General features: G+C 38.6%; 1 long non-coding RNA gene across 1 annotated transcript in view; it reads right to left on the reverse strand.

Annotated features, from left to right (window-relative positions):
• Positions 1 to 355: 355 nt before the first annotated feature.
• The window catches only part of LOC130865736 (uncharacterized), a 200,460-nt gene continuing 183,474 nt past the window's right edge, over positions 356 to 17,341 (reverse strand). Inside the window, exons 2-3 of the long non-coding RNA XR_009056267.1 lie at positions 3,930 to 4,088; positions 356 to 408 (exon numbers count right to left, since the gene is read on the reverse strand). This is a non-coding gene — a long non-coding RNA (uncharacterized LOC130865736). The remainder of the gene's footprint in view (positions 409 to 3,929; positions 4,089 to 17,341) is intronic.

A 17,341-nucleotide genomic window follows, 5' to 3' on the forward strand; every position in this document is an offset into this window, starting at 1 on the left:
ACCGTGGAAAAAGTGCATGATAAGGACCTAATTCACTTGCTAAAAGCTATGCTTCTAATCAGTCTCAGAATATACAAGTCAAATCCATTCGGACATGTGGGTGTGTGAAAAAAAAATGACTGAAGATAGAAAATTTAAAAAAAAAAAACAGCTATTAGATAAGCAGTGATCAGAAACACTCATTAGCTTTCTGTAACCATGAGGAAATGGCCTTACAGGCAGAGAGGCTTTGCTTTGACTTGGTTTGAAAGATTCAACCTGTGATTGATTTGCATCTTACTTTGCATACCTGAGAGGATGAGTACTGGTGCAAGCAGCTAGCAGTTTCAGAGGTTAGCTTTTGATCAGCAGGGCCTCCAGCAGACAAGCATCGTGCTATAGTAGTACCTGAATTATTTATATCTTGATCTACAGGTAGGAAACAGAGAGAATGAGAGAGACATTGGGCCTCTTTGTGGACTTTTGAAACCTCAAAGGCCACCCTGAGAGACACAACTTCTCCAACAAAGCCACATCTACTCAAGCAAGGCCATAACTCCTAATCTTTCCCAAATGGTTTCACCATCTGTGGACCATGCATTTAAAGAGATGAGTCCATGGGGACCATTCTTACTCAAGCCATCTTTGAGTCTTAAGTCCAATGAGAGAGCAGTTGGTTATTGCTAAAATGTGTGTACCACTATTCCACTCATCATAACATGCTAGTCATTTGTGTGGTCAGTATTTGTCCTAGTAAGGTAGCCTTGTTGGTTACTTTCTTCTTTGGATGCTTGCATGCCACCTTCTACTACCGTGAAAGCCAGTCTTCAGGAAGACGGCTGTCTCTGGGTACCACTTCTGAAATGCATGGTATGCTCAGCGGCAGGAACTTAGCTTTTACCTCTGGGGGTGATAACCAAGAACAATAGCAAGTGAGTGTTTGGGGGAGACTTTTAGACAGACCTTGAGAACAACTCAAAAGATGGTTTCTCATGGCTAGTTTTGGGGGTTTTGTTGGTTGATCTTTGGCTCTTGTAAAAAGTGCGATCAGTCCAAATGAAAATAGTTCATCCAAACTGTATATGTATATTCATATACTGAATTACAGGCACTACAGGTGTTTTATATTTATTTTGCTTGGTTTTTGGTAAATAGTTAATTGCATGATTCCTTGTGGTCTTTTGGCCATCCTTAGTGTTATTTTACCTCCTCCTGCATTTCCCTCCTTCCTTGCTCCCTCAGGAGCTCCCCATTTCCCCACTACTACTATTAGATCAATTGTATTCTGCTTCCCCTTTCCCCTTCTCCCACGTTCTTCTGTATTTACACCACTATCTAAGGAGCCCCCTTTCCCCACTTCCCTGATCAGATTTCTTGAGAATGTTGGTTAGATACTAACAAGGTAGAAAAATAACCTCCTGTCTTCCCATTCATGTTTAGGTAGGGTAGAAGTCTCGGGGTTTTTTGCTGTTACCTTGATGTTCTTGATATTCAACCTCATAATTCTAGATGGCCAAAGATATTGTGGTCCCACTGTTTAAATCAGAGAAGTAGGGAATGAATGCTTTTCTGAATTTTACCCAACACCAACCTAGCTGGGCTATTACTCACAGTATAAAACCACAAGCCTTTGCACACAGGCACTAATTCATATGAAAAAGTAAGAGGTCAGCTCTTTATGATAAGGGACCAACCATCTTGTTCTAGGAGTTAATGGTAATTGGACTAATTGTGAATAGCATCCCATTCCAGGTTGGCTAGAGGGATTTGTGATGATAGATAACGCAGCTGGCAAATTTGCTTCCTTCATCACCCAATTGTATGGACGCCTAATCAGAAACTGAAACTGGACCTTGCAGTTTTCGTGTTAGCATTATTTTCAATTCTTTCATTGAACACTTGTTGTGCCTGAAGATATAATGCCATCAAACCGAGTCCTTCAAACTCATCTGTTGGTGTCCAGCACACACATAGTTTCATTTAGTCTCCCAGTCATCAGCTATGGTCACTGCTGGAGTTTCCATCAGCATGGGCCGTGTGTCCCACACTCATTTCCTCGGTATGTATAACTCCATATGTTCTACCTGGACTCACGCACCATGGTTCTCTCCCAGTCCTCTACGTTAGTGTTCCTCCTTCACACACAGTGCAGTGAGGGGCACAACTTGCCGGTGGAAAGGACCCAGCAGGTATAGGTGGGGCACAACAAGCAAAGGTGTTCACCTCACTACCTTGCCCTTCATGACTCCCAAACCACAAGACATGCTGGACCTTCTCCTGCTAACTCATGTCAACTTTGCTTTCCCAACCTAAGAGAGCTGCCATGGAAATTTGCACTGGTGTGTGCAACACTGGGGCTCCCTACCAGCTCGGGACTGCTGGACCTGCCACAGGTCCTATTTCTGAAGCTCAGCAATCCAGAATGCTTGATGATACAAATGCCCAACTCTAGTGTGTCATATTTCTAATAATAAAAATACATCAGGCCTACCTAATTAAGATCAGGCAACATTAAAAAATATTTGATGGTTTATTACACAAAAACATTTTTCTATTACAATCACAAATATTGTCCACACATTTAGCTCACTTCATAATTCAGCCAAATAATACTGGAGGTCCCTAGTGTGGTTGATGCAATTCTCCTAGTTAATACTAAATGTTCATTTACTTACTGCCTCCTGCAACCCCTAATATTTCTACCTACTTTGTACCCTTTACCACGTTTTTCTATGTTTTTAGGGCACCTCATGCTTAACTTTCTGAACGTTTCCTATACTATTCAGGCCACATTTATGCTCCAAATAACTGAGTTCAAATCTGATGTCAAAACATTGAGAGGTCAGTCTCAATACAAACTCCACAATGGCTATTTTGACCCAAATTAGAGGTTTTAGGTAAAAATAGTCAGTTCTGTCTTACAGCTTGCTGAACCCTGACTCCAGTTGCTTCCCAATTTGGCTCCCATTTTTCAGAGGCTGGGTGCACACACTTCACGTACTCCTGCTGTTTGTTTGGGTCCCCTTCTCTGAGGCTAGGTTCCAGACAGATAAATAGGGACTCTTTTCTTCAAAGCCAACAGAACTATTCTAGAAGCCTAAAGGGAAGCTGGGAAAGCACAAAGCTGTCTCACCCTGCTCTGCCTCTTCAACTGAAGCTAAGCCATTAGTTCCAACTGTCTGTGACCATAAGCTCACATGCTGCCCTCAGAGTGGCCTGCTTAGAAGTCTTCTGTTGTTTAGCTCTAGGAATAACAAGACCTTCTGGCATTTCATGTTTTTGTGGTAGTGTGCTATATCCTGACTTCAAAAGAATGTTAAATCTTACAAGACATCTGTCTGATGAGACTTTCCATTGTACTCCCGACTCTCACAAAAATATCACCTGTGTATTTAAACTAATCATAGATATTTCCTTCTTTAATAAGAAATTCCCCACTTTAAGTTACTCGCACAATACTTGTGCTCAGAGCACAGTAAACCAATAAAAAATCATGACTTACTTTTTAATCACTTTCAGTATGCCTCATTTATTAGAGTTACACTTTTCCTCCCAAAGGAGAGAAAAGCGGAAAAGAACAAACAGAACACTGAGTCACATTAATTTATCTTAAGATCAAAATGTTTTGACAATAATTATTGCCATACATCCTTTGAGAAACGTAACTCTCTAACAACCCAAGATAATAATGCAAAAATAAATCAATAGACTCGTGGCTAATGCAAATGCAGAATGAAAGCAAAGGCATCCTTTATGATCCTTTGCATCTCTATCTTAATTAGATATTTTCTGCTTGCCACAATGTTCAAAAGTTTTCATCTATAGAAGCTTAAGTCCACGTATTTATTTTCAAAATTACCACTGAAGCTTTTCTTACACAGCACAAAAGCACTCACAGCACCTCTGGTCTCTGAGTGTAACCAGTGATGCCTGGGATCGAATTCACTCACATGTCAGGATTTCTCAGATCGTTGGTGCTTTCGTTGGATTGATGCCTTAACTGCATTATGGCTCAAACATCGAAACAGTCTTGAAACTTGTTCCTGCGACCTTCCCAGTGCAGAAGATTCCAGACCATGTTCAAGGAGATTTGCTTTACAAAAGTACATCTGAAAAAAAAATGTAGTTTTGCAATCAATCAAGAAGAGTTGCATGTTTCCAACACAATTTCTGTTCTACTTTAATTAAAGTGTGGCTTTGCAATTAGCTGAGAAAAAAATCCATGTTTCAATGCAATTTCTATTCTAATTTACTTATTTACCATTTCCCACTTCTAAACAGAGGTACTAATGGTGAATTACATTAATAAAAAGCTATTGACTGAGCTGAAGTAGATAAAAAATAAAATTGTCAACTTGTAAGATTGAACATAGCTATCATACAGTGTATAATAAAGCTACTACATGGAAAAAGTGGATCTTTTTGGGTTATACTAGGTAGGTTTGGAATTTTGCTTTGGAAAAGCAGAATCATCCCATCTCCTCCCTGTCCTCGAACCATAACTTCTAAGGAATGAGAAGGCCTACCACATGCCTTCAGACTTGATAGAACGTTAAATGATTCAAGTTCTGAAAATATAAGATGTTGAAATTATTTGTTAAAAATAAGTGTTAAAATTGTGGATGTATCATGAACACACTGACGTATAGGTGATATTGTTGTATACATTCATTATAAACCTTTACTGACCCTAATTTTGCTGATGAGTTGGGCAGTGGGGGCTTGACAAAGGAGCTGTAGCTGCATGAATCAGAGATCTTAGGTGCTCGTGATGTTCACCTATTCACACTTGCTATTCATGGAACATGTGTGACTTTATTTATGAAGATCATCACCTAGGTCTTATGTTATTATTCAAAAGATCCCAGCAAAACTCTTTCAAGATCCTTAAATTAATTTGTATTTTATCCATAAAGTACATTTCAACTTTAAGCAAAATTGCAATTAAATTTAATGATATTAATATCAGAATAACATGGATGCCAAATGTCCTTTTCCCAAACATTGTTTTATTTCAGTTGATGAGATAGGTTGACTGTGAAGGTTAACATTGGTTATCAACTTGAGAGTTTCTAGAACCACCTAGGAGACACACTTCAGCACATGCCTCTTTAGATTCAGTTACCTCAAGACATGCTAGAGAAAGATTGTCAAGATTAACTGAGATGGGACAGGCCACCCTAGATGTTGGCAGGGTCTATTTTATGAAAAAGGGTCATGAAGAGAAAATGATGAAAAATCAAGCCAAGTGCTACTGTTTGTTTATCCCTTTGTTTCCTGGATGCAGATGCAATGTTGCTGCTTGCAGCACTCCCCTACCGTAATGGACTATCCCTTTCAACTTTGAGCTAAAACAAATACTCCTGTCCTTGAACTTACTGGAATATTGTAGCAACTCTACAAGAAACTTGCCTGGTATACAATGCTAAAACAAATAGGTACAGGTATATATGATGTTAAAAACATACAGGTGAAAAGGATGAGCCGTTTAAAGAAAAGGTTAAGAAATAAGAAATATTTGCTCCAATATTTTTACTTATTAGTTCTTTTGAGAAAGTTAGAACTGACAGGGTATTATTGTGTTCCTGATGCTGGATATTTGGCATTTATATACGCAGTATTTCCTATAAAATAAGAATATAAGATTGTACCCGGGTAAAATGGTGATGCATGCCTTTAATCCCAGCACATGGCAGGCAGAGGCAGGCAGATCTCTATGAGTTTGAGGCCAGCCTGGTCTACAAGGCAAGTTCCAGGCCAGCCCAGGACTATTACACAGAGAAATCCAGTCTCAAAAAATCCAAAACCAAAACAAAATAAAACAAAAAAAATCAAAGACTATTTGACAAAAGTGGAAATCCTTCTTACTTTTCCTGGGTACCTCAGAAATTTAAACATTAAATATAGACCCACAATTTAATAACTCACTTCAGAATTATTCACAAGTCAGCTATTCTGGACAGGTTGAATGAAATTTTCTTGCTCTCTAGACCATGTCTTATGGGAAAAGGAAATCAGACGCATATTTACTCATCAAGTCATTTGAACTGAAAGCTCTGGATCTACGCAGACAGCATGCTAACAGGTGCCCTCCGAGTGATGAGAAATACGGCTGCAGTGACAGCTAAGAACACAGTTTGTCAAATTCTGTAAAATCATGTCGTTGCTTTTCAGCCAAGATAGGATGATTTTTAAAACACTGCCTTTTGAAACTGTTTTTTTTTCCTTTGATGTCACAGAGTTAAGTCATTAAATAAAGCTAGAAGTATCAATGACCAGTGTGTTTAATGATTTCATCAATATTTGGGGTTTGGCAAGCTACTCTTTCAGGAAGACAATCCAAAACCATCTATCTGAAATACACATGTTTATTTCTGAAGTATGAACACTGTTATTAATTTACAGAGGAAAAGTGGAAGGATTCAGTGGAATAAGAGATGGGATGGCAGGACAGAAGAGTGTGTGGAAGTGGGATAAAGAATTTTTAAAATACCACCTAAAAGCATAGCTGTAAAAGCTTCCTAGGATTTATAGATGCAGATATATTAAATGACTTTGAGTGGAGTTATACTATAACAGAATAACAATGCCTTTCCTCGGTACCATAGACTATCAAATTAAAGAGGCAAGTGCAGGGTGTGTGCCTTAGTGTTTCTGCAGCTGTGAAGAGACGCAATGACAACAGTCACTCTTATAGAGGAGAACATTGTGCTGCCTTACAGTTCAGAGGTTTAGTGTATTATCATCACGGCAGGAAACATGGTGGCGTGCAGGTAGACATGGTGTTGTAGAGGTAGTTGAGAGTTCTAGACCTAGATCATCAGACAGTAGGAAGAGACAATGAGATAAAATGCCTGGCTTGATATTCTGAAACATCAAAGTCCACACCCCCAGAGAGATACCTCCTCCAAGAAGGTAATACATCCTCCAACAAGGCCAAACCTCCCAAAAGTGCCTATGTGATCCTATTCTTTCAAACCACCACAGCTTGGGTTATCATTTTTCAAGTTGTTGGACACTTGATTCCCATAGACCCCCAAATACATAGGCTATTGCCATTGCCCTTGTTAATTGAATGACGATATACCACATTTAAATCATAAGATGGGAGACATTAAGATGACTTTCAGGTGGAAACTTCATCCGTACAGACTAGTTTTAATCGTGCTTGAAGGTTCTCTGCATGGTAAGTGGGGATAAATGTAATCATGAATCGGACAGATATGAATTCTGTGAACTATGACAAAGACTGGCTGGTAAGATATGTCTACTGGTACAACAGGGACATGAGTGCAACGGAAGTGCCCAGGCCTTTTCTGCTTAGACACAAGTCCTACTCTAGAATATGGAACTCCAAAAGAACATACACTTTCCCCTAAGTTCTAATCATTATTCCCATTTAGTGGTGCATCCTTTTACCTTCATTAGAGAAGTTTAATCTTGCAGTAGTTAAATATTGATACAAAGGCCCACAGCTGATCAATGTGCAGAAAATAAGCTACTGGAGTACTTAACCCTAAATGGGACATTGATATATCTGCTGCACACTCTCACCACAAGACTCTGGTTCCAGCACAGACGAGGGAGAAGAAGGATTATAGGAGGACTATAGAGAAGTATATAGAAGAAGGGTTATAGAGAGAGTATATGGTGGTAGAAAAGCAGTATTTCTGGATATGTCAGCACAGGTGTCCATGTGAGCTCATGGTGGTTGTGACAGCATGAACAAGATCTTCACAAGAGAAAGCCAGACAAACTCCTAGTTTTGATGGTGGAGGGCCTCATTGAACTCCACTCCTGCCTGAGAAGCTTTTGGCAATTTATGGATGTTTAGGGTGTGAGAGAGTCTGTTTTATTCAAAGACAGAGCCACTGGAGGATACCCATGCTCCAGTAGGTAGCCTTACACTGATGTGTGAGCACTGGCAGCTCAAAATGGGCTCAAAGGATTTAGATCAAAGAACACACGAAATTGGGGAGGGAGAGTGTTGGGGAAGGGAAAAGGGGTGTTGGAAAGGAAGGAATCAGTGTTGATTTGATCAAAACGTCATGTACATGGAGGACATTCCCAAAAAGAGAGAGGAGTGGGAAGGGAAAAAGGAAGACACAGAGAGAGGGCAGAGAGAGAGAGAGAGAGAGAGAGAGAGAGAGAGAGAGAGAGAGAGAGAGAGAGAGAATCAGGTAAACTGTAAATCTTGCAGGCATCCCAGGGGCGAGGGATGAATAAGACAAAGGGAGTAAGCCATGTCATTTTGATATAGGCACAGAAAGTTGTCAGTCACACGACAAAAAGGGTGTAGCTTCAGAGAAGGAAGGGGTGAAAAGTCCGAAATACCAGAGAAAGCATTCTTAGGCTCAGGTAGCATCCAAAAGTAAGAGACAGGAAAGAATTAGAGAAGGAAAACCTGCAGTTCTGTTGGGAATCAAAGAAATAAGCAGATCTGAAAAATTCTTAGAGTATGAACTGCACAGAGGACCTGGATCTAGAAGGGAGGAATTATGGAGGTTCATAACCTATGGTAACTCCAGGATCTAATGCCTCCTCTGTAGGCATTGGGGAAGCTCACATTACACAAATACACATGCCGGGAAAACCGTCATACACATAAAGTTAATTCATTAATTATATTTTATATTTTGTGTAGCTTGCAATGGTAGGTCTTCACCTATGACCAGAAACACATTTTATTCTTTTGACCAAGAGAAAATATTGTCCCCTTAATGGGCTTCAGCAGAGTCCAGATAGCCTCCAAGATTACTATGACATTCCTTCTTCTCAAGGGGTGACCTTAGCATCGTTTATGAAACAGGCTGAGATTGAAGAATCAGTACATGGGGTGAGGCTCAAACTCCAGAGACACTAGTCTCTTCTGATGAAGAACTTTGGAATTACATCTTGAGATTTTCACTGTGAAATCAGGTTTTAAACATATACAATCCTTTACCTATATAAATAAATTGACATGGGATCATTTATATTTTATTTAATCTTAGAAAGTAAATCCACAGTAAATCAATGATAAGAATACAGGATAGCATCATCATTATCAAATACATACTGGAAATGCATGGTTAATTTCATATTTTCCTCTTCCCATTTCAGTACTTGGCAATATTGCAGAAATGGGTCTCAAACTTTCCATTTTCCTGGGCTGACCTTAGACAGAGCTGTGATTAAAGCATATTTTCTGTTCTTCAAATGAAGCGCTAGCATTTTTATTTAACTAGTAAATAAATTTAAGAGTAAATTATTAAGCAGATTTTCTACACTTAGAGAAAGCAATTTAGAGTTAATGAGAAAACTATTTACAAAGCCTGTGCTCTCTCCATGTGCCTGTGATAAGCAGAATTCAGAATTTTGTTTTTGTCACAAAAATAAGCTAATATTAAATGTTTAGTGTAATATCTTAAAAGCTGCTTGTAACCCTACTTTAAGAACAATTAGTTGCTCTTACAGGGAATAGGAAAAATAAGTCTCCAAAGGCAAATATTTACTAACATTAATTGTAAGAAGCTTTAGAAATGCAAAGATATACAGACTTGTCTGCTTTAAATTCCTGTGCACAGAACTGTGTAGAATTCTAAGCCAAACACTCGTTATTAAAATATTCTGTGCACTGGGATTTTGTAGTGGAAAGAGTCTGCTTAAATCAATGTTTTGCAAAAACAAAACTAAAATATGCAGCATTTAAAATGTTTTACTGTCTACCACAACCTTTTTATCTCTACAGTTTTCCATCATTTTGATGCATACAGCATCATTATAAAAGGTATCCCATAAGCCATAAAAGCTGATTAGCTCTCTCTTCCACAGAACAAGCAAGGATTTGCAGTTAGAAAGCGGTTCACTAAAATCTGTAAGTTATAAAATTATCCTTTAAGGGGAGAATCTTCCTTCACATATATTTCTTCTCTGATAGTCTTTTACAAGCAAGGTGTGGAATTCTTTTTAATGTGCGATGCCAAGAGATTATAAAGCTGATATTTATTGGGAGTTTAATTAAATCGCATGGTGGAAATGAGAAAATGTGTTCCATTTTATGAGAACTGTGGCAGCTTCGTCACGTACATGTTGCACCTGGAATTTGCACCTAGAAGTTGGGTAGTGTGTGTGTGTGTATGTGTGAGAGAGATTGTGGTAAATGTGATTGTGTGTCTGCATGTGCATTAATTCACCTGATTCAATAGCGAAAAAGCAAACTCTGATACTTCTGCAGACAACTATTTCTCTGTGTTCACATATGCTCACACAATCTTCTTGTCCATGGACAGGAATCCAAAGTATGAGGGCTATTCTTAGGAGACTCAATTCCATGCTAACCCCATTGGGGATATTCTATTTGTTCTGGTTCATTCTCTGATGCTTCCTTTCTTTGGTTATAACATGCTTCTGTAAGGAACTGGTGAGCCATTACCCATGATGCGTATTTCCTTCAAATATCTCAAATCTTCCTGCTGGTAGATATCTAATGTAGATTTTGGACTCTTTTATCATTTAACGCAAATAGACATAGTTAAGAGCTGGCAGAATTGTTACTATACAATGCTCTATTTCCGGAGATGGAGGTCAAAGAGTGAGCAGGCCCCAGAGCAGGCTCCTCTATCATCTGGGAACCTCTGGGTAGCAAGTTGGTAAAGATTAGTAACAATATTTCCATAGGATGAATCATTACAGAGATGTCAGCTGTTGTTTTGAGGTCTATTTATCAGGTATTTATTTATCTTCCTTTATTAGATGCATCTGGAACTCTTGGAAAGAAATCACCAAGGTAAGTTCTTTTCCTGCCTTCCTCATTACATCTTGTTAACAGCAGAACCCACAACAGAGTTTAATAAACAGTCTTCTTAGTAAGAGTTTTAGCAGAACCTGCTGGCTAAATAAACTTCATATCTAGGGGTTTATGGCCATTGCCCAATAGAAAACACGTGGGTAGCAAAGAGGGTTTGGTAGGACTTCCTTTACATTTGTATTATGCTGGCTTCTACCAAGAAACAGAGCCAATAGCAAGCAGGCACACACCTGTTGTAAGGGATTGGCTATGAAATTTCTGATAGCAAGCCAGAAAACGAGGAGATCACAAGGCTGAAATAAATATCCCAGTTCCCAGACAGTAAGGCAGAAGCATTTTCCTCCCACTTCTTGGAAGATCAACATTTTGTTGTCTTTAGACTTCCAATAGATTGGATGAAACCCACCTAAATTACTGAAGACATATTCAACAAATTATGCATTTAATTTCATTCAGAAGCATCCTCACAGAAACCCTCAGAGTGATTAATACCCATCAGCTAGCTGGGTAGTCATTCTCGAGCCCAGTTGCCACAAGACATCCACCATCACAATATGCTGAAGTATCTTTTTGTCCTACGTGTATTACAACCTCACAAATTCCGTCCCACACAAGACCATCTTCTGGTGAGGGTAGAGGATATGTGAAATTTGCCAATGAGCTTGGATGTCTACCAGCTTTTCTTGTTCCTTATGAATACAGATATTTTCATTAGTAACAGAGCTTCATTGCGGTTGAATAACAGATTCCTCTGACTCTGACTTGGGCCATTGGACACTTTTAGTTAGCTCAAAGAATTATAAACTATTTTGAAGTCACACAACTGGCATAAAGCTACTCAAGTCCACATTTTAATAATACATATTTTAAAAGAAAAGGGGTCATAACAGAAAAATCCAGCTAAACTCTCACTTTGAGTCCTCCCCAACACGACATACGTGCTCCAGCATGGCTTTCTGGATGCACTGCTTCTGCTCTGACGCCTCTGTGTTCTTCATTATTTGTCACCACGGGTGCTTCACACCACAGCAGCTTCTTCCTAAGGCTGTCACTGCCAGCCTGGGGACATGACACTGTTTCTTCTTCCTTTACATCTTCTCACTTTGCTTTCTTTTCTCCAACTGTGAACTGCTATATCAAGAACTCTTAGTAATATTTTTCACTTTTTTCCTTAGAGAAATAAAAGGTTTTTCTCTTATTCTCCACATGAAGGACATTAAAAATATTGCAAACATATTTAATATTATTGTATCATGGCCTAGGAGGTGCTGTGTGAAGGCAGAGGCTTTCCCATCAAATGTCTACACAGTACAGTGATTGCTCTCATTACCCACTCACAGTTAAGCAAGTACCACACTCGATGGGCATAGGTGGTCTCACCAGAAGAGACCAGATGTTAAGAGAAGACAATTACAGAAGAAAATTGGCTGTAGAAGCCAGTGTATTTTGTAACAGATTGAGAGAGAAGTACAGTGAATTAACATTGAGACCAAGAAATTTCACTATTGGAAAGACCAGCCAGACTGTACAGAATCCCAAAACATAACACGTCTTAGGGACTAGAGCACCTGGGAGGTCAGGGATGGTGGCTGTGAATCTGTCACAGTTTGCATCAGCTACAGTCATGAAGAATATAGTTCAGGGTTCAAATTCTGGCTGGCCACTGTGGGTTCTGTGTCTTGGTCAAATCACAGACGTAAATTCCAATTTGTCTAATGACAACTGCAAAAATATGTCTCATCCTTCTCTGATATTAAATATGTGTTGATATTAAATTAGCTTATTTATTAGACTAAAATAAACGCTAATGCATTAAATCTTTTAACTATACCAATGTAGTTTAAATACAATAAGGGGAAGAAGAAAGACATGACGCAATGTTTCCTAAAAGAGTTCTGCATGGTTCTATATAATAAGTAGTCCCAAGTTAATAAACACACACACACACATATAAAGCATCCTGTTTTATATACTCTTGTTCCTTGAAAATGTCACAAATATTTGCAATGTATTGTTCTGTATCCACCTTCTACCCATCTCTTTGACTTTTCCCTGCCTCCTCCCAACATATCTCTCTCCCAATTTCATCTCACTTTTTTCAGTATTCCATTTATTTAAATTAGTGCTTCCCATATGTGAAAGAATGAGAGGGGGAGGGGTCATTCACCGCTACCTTGGCAGCTTACAGTTAACTTTATCCACAAAGAAAAGTATTTCTTTCCCCCAGCAATCATGAACCTCCAATAGCTTCTCAGGTAGATGTGGTTCTGGAGAAAATGTTCACCTTCCCTCTGCTGGAATGGTTATTCTACAACTGGGTGTTTCTACATAGCCCTGGAACTCACTATGTAGACCAGGACAGCCTTGAACTCACAGAGATCCACTTGCCTCTGCCTCCTGAGATTAAAGGCAGGTGTCACCATTCCCAGCTAACGATGGACGCTTTTCACCCTCTGGGTGTTATGCAGGCAGATAACCACAGCTTCTGTGAGTTCATGTACACAGCAGCCATGACACATCTAGAAGACAAGCCCAGGGTTTAGAGTCCCTTTCAAGTAGTTATGGCTGTTCTAATCAAAACAGGGGCTGTAATGTTGGAGGATAGCACTAGCAATAAGTATGCATCCAAACAAAGCCCTTTGTAAAACTAACACTGCAGATGAATTAGAACTGAAAACGAGAAGTCCTGGCGTTAAGAAAAAACATAAAATAGGATTACTCATAAATCAAAAATGAGTCAAGGTGAGAGATAGTTCAATAAGGAATTTCACTGCCACAAAATGATGAGTCATGATACGTTGCCAGTTAAAAGTGAGCCTCTTACAGTCACTACAACACAGTGGAAAACTGAAGCAGCAAAGTGGTCAAAGGCTCTTCCCTCCAAGATCATTTTTGGTCTGCATTTTAAACTGTTCAGATAGGTAAACTGGGTTTCACCACTTTTCTTCAAGAATAAGAAATTATTTAATTGCGCAGCTATTGATGCATGCTAACTGTAAAATATAGTGAGTTTTAGTGTGACATTAACATAGTACACATATTGAGGTTTGACTCTTGTCCATTCTTCTCTCTCCTTCCTTAGAGTCCCCTCTCTACATTAGTATTATTCAAACAAATCACATTTGTCTCTAACCCGCATAATGTTACAAATTCTTAAAAATTTGAAATAAGCAATAAGTTATGACTCCTATTTATAAAATGAACTTAAATACTCCATGTGTGTGTGTGTGTGTGTGTGTGTGTGTGTGTCTATGTCCTTCCTCTATCTAAAATTCTTTGAGTAATGTGGAACCATGCAGAGTTCTCACTGGGGAAACATTTCTTCATGTAGTATTCACTCCTTGTTCTCCAAATTTAAGGCACTGATGCATTGCTTTTGCACTGTTAGTTTATTTCAATTTGTGGCACAAACATAAATATCAAGTAAAGAATCTCATCTCTCTACTGTTCTTCTCTAGGTAAATTTCTTATCTCGTGATTGCTAGGTAGGAATAGCATAAACCAGGTTTATTAACTTTGACAATGGCAATGTATTTTCTGCTTGTGCTGGAAGCTAAAATCCAGTGTTGAGCTGCAGATAGCACGATTTCCTCCGTTGCCTCTCCTTGCCTTGGAAAAGGGGATCATCTCTGTATTCATGTCCTAATCTCTGCATATAAAGACATCAGTAGGACTGGATTGTGGCCAGAGCATATGCCTTTATTTGTCCTTAACTGTATATTTTAAAAGCTTTCTTTCAAAGGAGAGTTGTGATACAAAGTCAGTGTGTGAATTTTGGGGGGAAGAATGATAGCTTATAAAGAGTTTTGATGAATAAAAATAAGCACAAGGAAATATTACACAACAAGGGTCTGCAATTTAACCTAAGGAGCTGCATAGATCGCAGCTCAAGTCAATGATTAAGAAAAATAATTGAGTTCCAGGAGCCAGGCTGGCTCGAATTCCTTTAATCTTAATGCTGAAAAAAATGCAGACACAGGCTTTGGTGTGCATCATTAGCTGAAACAAAGCCTTAAAATAACTTCAGGTTAGATCAGATGTTTTGATAATAATAGCCTTGAGATGAAACATCGCAGAAAACAATCTAAAGTTCACAAAATACAAAGCAGCCCAACTGTTACTAGCAGATGTACTTTCTTTACTGAGGTTGGTTAATGATCAAAAGTTATGATTGATTCCTTATACTTATTTCTGCCTGTGATCTCTCGGTATAAAAAAATTATTGATGAATGGGTATGCACCATAAAGGTTTAAAGCAGAGCTAACTGATTCTTTTTCATACATTGAAGTTTAGGTTTATGATTCCTTATGAGATCACCTTTTAGTATAAGCAATAAAGTAATTGGCTTTTTCTTGGTAACTGCAAAATGCAGCATGCCAATAAAAGCACTGACTGAGAAGAAAATCTTTCTTGCCTACATCATTAATCTATAAGAAATTCGTTGGGTATGAATGTATGTGAGCTCCTAGGACAATTTGTTTTTCACCTGTAATATGTAAAATGTTTAGGTATGTATGGGATATGGGGAATAAGTGTTGTGTTTTTTTTTACTAGTATCATTGTAATCAATCACTTGAAAAATAGAATGTAACCACATTGTAATTTTTATATTGCCTGAAAGATTTTGCTGGGGTATATAAGCTGTAAGCAAAGAATAAAGATAGAGTTAAAATGAATTAGAAGGAAAAGATCAAGAATGAGAGAGTTAGAAGAAATTAGAAGGAAAAGCTCAAGAACAAAGACAGAGTTAGAAGGAAACATCAAGAATGAGAGAAGAAATAAAGAATACAAAAGAAGAATAAAGAAAAGGTATAAAGGAAACCATCAAGAAAGCATGTGTGTCTCTTCACTTAACCCTCTCCGATAAAAATGTTCAAGACTCCATGGATTCCCTTTGAGCCCTGAACTGCTGGAGGCTGGTTCCCTAGGCAGTGCAACTTGAGTACCCCAGGCAGTGAAAATATGAACTTCCAATTTTCTTGGGAGCAGGAAGATGGCTTAGTGGATGGCACTTGCCATCAGACCTGAGGACTTGATTTTAATTTCTGAGATCCATGTGGTGAAAAGAAAGAATCCCCTTCCCAAGTAGTCCTCTGACTTCCACGAGAGACTATGGCACACACACCTCACACACATCATGCACACATGAACAGAATAAATGAATATAATAAAAATTGTATTAAGTAAACTTTGCTCAGTATATTCATCTAAGAAAGTGTGCCTCCCCCAGAATTGATTTTCCTCAAGGAAGCATTTGGTTTCTTGTCGCTCTGTTTTAACACTGTGCCTTGTCAAGGCAAAATTAAGTGTGTCACACTGGCAGTCCAGGGCAGCGCAGGGATCCTGTGAGGCAGATATATTGATCCTCTGACCCCAGATGCATGAGTGAATGGCTGGATTCCAGAACCAGGCAACATCTTCTGAGGTATATAGCTCTGGACAAATCAAGCAACCATCTCCATGACTGTTTTCTCAAAGGAAAATGAAGACTCACTCATTTAACAAACACATTGTGATAGTGAGCTGAGAACCAATTCTAGATATTGAGACTACATTCCCTCCCCCAAATATGGGTCTACATCTGAATAGGATTGTAGAATATTACCAAGTGATGAGGAAAAACAGAGCTATGCCATTGAAAATGAAATGGGGGTAATATTTTAAAATAATGTGGTCAGGTGAGTCTCATCCACAAAGGGAGGTTAGAAAACTGATCCAGTACAAAGCTGGGTAGACAGTGAGCCTAGTGCCATCAACCCAAACTAAATCCCAAGGCAAATGTGTCCCTCTGTTCCTTCTGTTAGCGTGTCCAGATGCTCTGCAATTATATGATTCCATACAACACAGAAGGAATATGTGTCCATAATTAGGAATTATTGTAAAATAAAAAGTAATGAAAGAATTGAAAAGCTAGAAACCTGGATGTTGGCTATTGTTTGTTTCCTAAAGTATTTCATGTACTTTAGTCTATGATGAAAAGAAATAAAAGCAGTAGGTTGCTGCCATAAGTAAGTGCAAGTGTCCTTGTGTTTAAAGTACACACACTCTTCCATTCTGGTATAGAAGCACGTGCTAGGTGAAGAACCAGGTAAAGACTTCGGAACTTGTATGTTTTCTATACCAGTTGCCTGTAATTTATATTAACAAGCGCTGTCATTAGCAGTGAGAAAATGCTAAACTGTTTGGAAATAATTCCTAGGTAATTCTTGGTTCATGGCACTGATAAGAAAATACCATTTAAAACCATCAGATGAATCTGTGAAGTTTAGAGTACAGCCCTCCTTTATTATATGAATTATGCATGCCCTGCAGGACTTTATTTGATATGTTATACGTTTGTGCCTTCTAGACATTTCTAGAAGACCTCATATAAATTTAGGGTTGTGTAGATGTCAGAAACAGTGAAAATGAAAGAACCCGCTAAATATTTCACAAGAAAAATCCTTTCCACGAAGTGTATGAGATGAGAGGCCCACTTGTTACACTCTGAATAGTGAGTAAACAACCAAGGCTTAGAAATGTTTTCTTCAAACAACCTGTGTAAGTATAATTGCTTTTATTTCATTTTATCA

The sequence above is a fragment of the Chionomys nivalis genome, chromosome 24 (genome assembly GCF_950005125.1).
Source record: "Chionomys nivalis chromosome 24, mChiNiv1.1, whole genome shotgun sequence".
In the NCBI taxonomy this organism is placed as follows: domain Eukaryota; kingdom Metazoa; phylum Chordata; class Mammalia; order Rodentia; family Cricetidae; genus Chionomys; species Chionomys nivalis.